Source organism: Pipra filicauda, unplaced genomic scaffold (assembly GCF_003945595.2).
Source record: "Pipra filicauda isolate LSUMZ 115617 unplaced genomic scaffold, ASM394559v2 scaffold202_size1376763_pilon, whole genome shotgun sequence".
Classification (NCBI taxonomy): domain Eukaryota; kingdom Metazoa; phylum Chordata; class Aves; order Passeriformes; family Pipridae; genus Pipra; species Pipra filicauda.
In genome coordinates this window covers 961,555-966,551 of record NW_024104313.1, presented here as the reverse complement: position 1 = coordinate 966,551, position 4,997 = coordinate 961,555, and positions in this window count along the sequence as shown.

Below are 4,997 nucleotides of genomic sequence, written 5' to 3'. Positions count from 1 at the left end.
TTGTGTGTGTCAGTGCACAAAGTTTTATTGACTTGCACTGAAGTGAGGCAGCATCAAATAAACAAGGCAGGAGGATTAAGTTAATCATTCTCCCATGCTGTTCCCCCCTTGCCATGATGTGGCCATTCAAACAACCTTGAATTGGATGGATTACCAAATCAGATTCAATCATTTCTACTGGATGCTATCAAATGCAAAGGCACTTTCTTGTTTTGCAGGATATTTTTTGTTCTCAAATGGTTAGGTCTTTCTCTGCTAGAGAAAAGACAGAAATAATGTTGATGGAAAGCATGGGAAATCATGTGTCCAGGCAAAATTTGAATTTCTCTTGACACTAGAGTCCCAATAGTAAGTTCAGCCATGCATACCTGTATTGATTTATAAGGAGCAACTTCTATTTAATCTCAGGGTAAGCATGATTATAAAATTTAGATAATAGTAACTCTAGATAATAGTAAAATAGTTTAATTGTACTTGTTTATTAAATAATTCCTTCTCTGCTATGTCTTCCTGCCCCAGACTTATTTATTTCTTTTTGGAATAGGACTTAATTTTCATTTTAGTTAATCTTTAGGTTTAAGAGTTGACTCTAAATCTTAAATATTAGCTTTAAGAGCCATGGATAGCAATTTAGTGTTCTTCCTTATCAGACATTTAACCTCACGCTGCATGTACAAACTCATCCAGTGAGGGTGTTAGACTTTGCTCATCTGTGTGTTATCCTGATTTCAACATCAGCTCACTCTATGTTTCCTAAAGTGGCCTTTACCTTGGAAGAGTTGCACTGCAGCACCATTTCTTGGCTTCTCTTGCAGGTTAGCTCACTGGTGTTGCTTCAAAACAACTTATTGAGTCAAATGTGCTAATGACTCGCCAGCGGCAGGAGCAGGATGAATACTGAACAAGGAAAGCAGACTTGAATGGGCACTGCTGGCTCATGCAATTCAGTCTTCTGCAATTGAAGGCCAAAAGTTCACAGAATCATGAGTTCCTTCTAAAAACTAATGAGGCTATCCACTTTCTTGTCATCCTGTTTGCTTTAAGTAGAAATTACATTGTATTGAGGGCTTGGGATAAAATTAGGAGTGCAGGAGTAAATATGTGAGAGAGGTATTCTAGTATGAGAACCAGATTAGCTTTCATTTTACAGATTATGTGAAAAATCTAGAGCTCATCCTGCTTGTGGTCCTGTGCTATTTTTCTCCTGTAAGGTACTGTAATACCATGTTATTTGGTTGTCTTCTGTGATTGAATCTGTATCAATGCAACGTGTAAACAATGGCAAAACATGGTATATCTGTAGAGGCTTGGGATACCACTAATGTTAGTCCAGGGAAACAAAGCAGACGGACCCAAGAGAGGAGCTGAAGGGAGTTGGACTCAGTTCAGGGAAACACGAGAAGTGTGACAGAGAGAATGGTTCAGATATAGTGCAATTATATGTGGGATTAGGTTTATCAGGTTTTAGGAACAATTGCTCATAGGGAAAGAATAAAATGAAGAAGCAGAATACAAAATAGGCTTCACTAGTAAGCAGGCTTTTGAGAGCTATTCAAGTCTGTTTTAGCCCCACATGTTTTTAACAATCTTAACCCTGTTTTCAACTCTTCCTCTAAGTCCTGGTTTCCCTCTCTCCTGCTCTATACCTTTGCCACTGTCTTCTCCACAGCCACAGACAGCATCTGCTCACCAATCCTGGTGCCTCCTTCCCATCAGATATTATCAGATAGTGGTTTTCCCATTATTCCAATACAAAATTTCTTTTCTGCTCAACCCTGCCCTCCTCAGCATCTCTGGCATCTTCCCCATTCTTCTGTAACCTCCATTTCCACTGAGATATTTGTTGGGTTACTGTGTTATGATGCACATCTGGTCGTTAAAGTCTAAGAAAAAAGTTGCATAAGTAGGTGAGTGCAGCTGTTTCTCCTACATGGGAGAGGTTTGAGAAGCCTTGAGTCTTAACTGAGTTTGTAAAACTCATTGACAAATGCTATGAATTAGAGATTTTAATCAGATCAGATTTTTTTACTGGTTTTCAAAACCAAAGAAGCTAATTGTGGTAGCCGAAGGTTTGTTAACACATGTCTAGGATAGTTTGGGAAAATCTGCACACATTATGTGAGCAAACTCTTTTGCAAGCTTTCCTCATGTTAAAGGGCTACATATAGTCCTTCAGAGCCTATACTCCTTCCTTATAGCCTATAACAGTTGCCACTTTTAGGCTTGGTTCTGGTACTTCTCTCAACCTTATTTCCTTGAATCTGATTAAAATGCACCTATGCTGGTGTTGGTGCTCCTGATTTATTTCTGAAGAAAGGAAAGAAGACTTATATTGCCATTTCTTTCAAAGATGACAATGTAGATTTGGAGAAATATTATTAATCTCTCTTAATGGATCTGATCCTGGAAAACCGGACTTGAGAACATTGTCAGCAATTGTTCCTGGTAAAAAAATTATTATTCTGTAAGTTCTCCATAAGAAAAGTTCAAAACAGAAGTGTCTTTCATCTGACAGACTGGCAGTCCTCACTGCTATCTTGTGACAAGGATGTGACCTCTCAAGGCATTGTGTTTGAAAGGATCTCTTGTAAACTGTTGATTTATCTGTCTCCTTTTGTGCCTTTCCTTTTTTCTTCTTTTCCCTCACAGATCCACACAGTGTTTGTTCTCATTTATTTGATCACTGTGAGGCCCACCTGGAGGTGGAAGTTCATCAGATCTTATTTCAGAGTCAGGGTACGTTAGTTAGCATAGTGGTTAAAATATAAACAACAGTAGGAGGCTTTTTAAATAGAAGTTGACCCTTGAAATTGGATTTACTGTAAGCTCAGAAAAATCCCCCTGAAAGAAACTGCAAACATCATCAGTACAGGGCACATCTCTTTGAATAAATTCACATAAACATAATTTGTCTAAATTTCAGAATCAGAAAATGTCAGAAAACAGCCACTTGGATATCACTTACTTGCTAAGAGGAGAGGACCAAAGGCAAGATTCAGTTGCCTTTGAAAATCTTCAAAGGAAGGGAAAATCTCAAAAGGCAGCTCTAAGGAAGGGCACATCTGCAAGACTGGGGGGAACAGGAACTAAATGGGCTTGTGCAATTGCTCCAAAGAGTAATGCCATGGCATAGATCCATGGGCAGCTGGGAAATAAGGAAGGTATTTTTACTTTATTTTCAAACACAACCAGAACAAGTAACAAAAGTGCCCTGGTACACAGAGCCAGAGGGAACTTTGGGTAGTAACCCCAGAGAGATAATGTGGATGGGTTCTACCAGCAGGAGCTGCTGAATGTAAGGTGGGAAGGGGTTCAGAAAGGGAAAAGGTAGCCAAGTTAAAAATACATCCTGTCCTTGCTCTGCACATGAAAGAACACAGAGGGCAGAAGACCTCGTAGATTAGCTCATCTCTGCAATTTCTGGCCATAGACGCTAAGTTATCCAAGGAAAGAAAGTGATAGTGACCGTAAGAAGATACAGAGGCAATATTTTTCCAGCAGTGAAAGCTTTAGTCTTTGAAATGTTCATTTGTTCTGACTGCTGCCAAATATAAGAAAGCAGCAAAATAAAGTCAGATAGACATATGAGAAGCAGTGAAGTTAGGAAGTGAGCAATAGAAAGCAGTGGAAAGATCTAAAGAATTAGCCACTTGGGTTTTTGCATTACTGAAAAAATATCTGGAAATATGAGGACTGTGCAATTGCCTTTAACATAGGTGTGAAGATCATAAATGTCACAGATAATCTGATAGCAGCCTTTACTGGAGGTGATTATGAGAAAACACATGCAAGCAGCTGAAGAGTGAATTCAGATGTAAACACTTATAAATAGTGCCCAGTTCAGCAGCCAGCACCTAGCACATAGTGTGCTATAGCTCTTTGTACATGAGGAACAACTTCATCATGCCGCTGCTAGGCAAGAGAGTAAAAGCATTCTTCATATACTAGATAGAGAACTTTGGAGAAACCACAGCTGAGCTAAAGGATGGCAGACAGCAGAGTGACTCTGTGGGATCTATTGGGGCTGGGAACTATGTGGTTGGGATCTGTTGGGCCTGGGATCTATGGGGTGGACAGCTTTGAGTCCTGCTTGAGTGCCCCAGCATGTAGTGCTCAGCACTAGCGCTGCTTTGGGAAGTAGTTCCGCAAAACTACTGCAGTGATCTGCTGTAGCTTACTCCATTTTTCTGTTAGTGGGAGCACATGCCCTGCATGCAAACTTGTTCTTTCTTGATTTAATTATTCTCCTGCCATCACCACCCTGCCTGTGAGTGCTAGCCACAGCCTACATGTGGGGCTGCACAACACAAACAGAGAAGCGGCACATCATAGGGCCTGAAATGCCACCTCTGTGTCCGCTTTTCTGTTTAGTTCTGTTTTCTTCTTGGAACAGACTATAAGAAAGTGAGTATCTGTTTGCACTCGGGCTCCTCAAAGACTGGTACCCGGCAGGTCACGGCTACACTTTTTTGTGTTTAGCAGGCAAGCAGTTCCTGTCTCTGCTGTTCCAAATCACAGGACTCAGATGTGACTGCTGTTCATGCAGAGAGACGGACGTTGAACTCTTCTCAGTCCTCTCTCTCACACCTAATGGTACAATTTAACCATTTGACCACTCTGTTCAAAATGTTTGGAGTTACTGGGGAGTCCTTGGATGAGGCAGATATTTGGCAGCAGGATGTGGAAGAGAAAATGAAGAAAAGAAGCATAACTACTATTCCACTTCAGGTTAGAAAAGCAGAGAGAGAATGTGTGGAGAGATTTTGCATTTTACCCAATAGTTGACCAAGTGCCTCCAAAGACCCCAGCAAATGCATGGTATTTCTAAGGCGCTGTTTTGGTCTTTTTCTACACACTTAGACAGTTATGTACAAAGATCTGTGCAGCAGTAGTGTGTTTACTAGTGGTTCCACCTAGTGATGAAATCAGCTGTCTAGAAATGTCACTAAGATGAATGTTTATAGCTCCTTCTCTAACAGTTTCAGAAAAGAGGAACA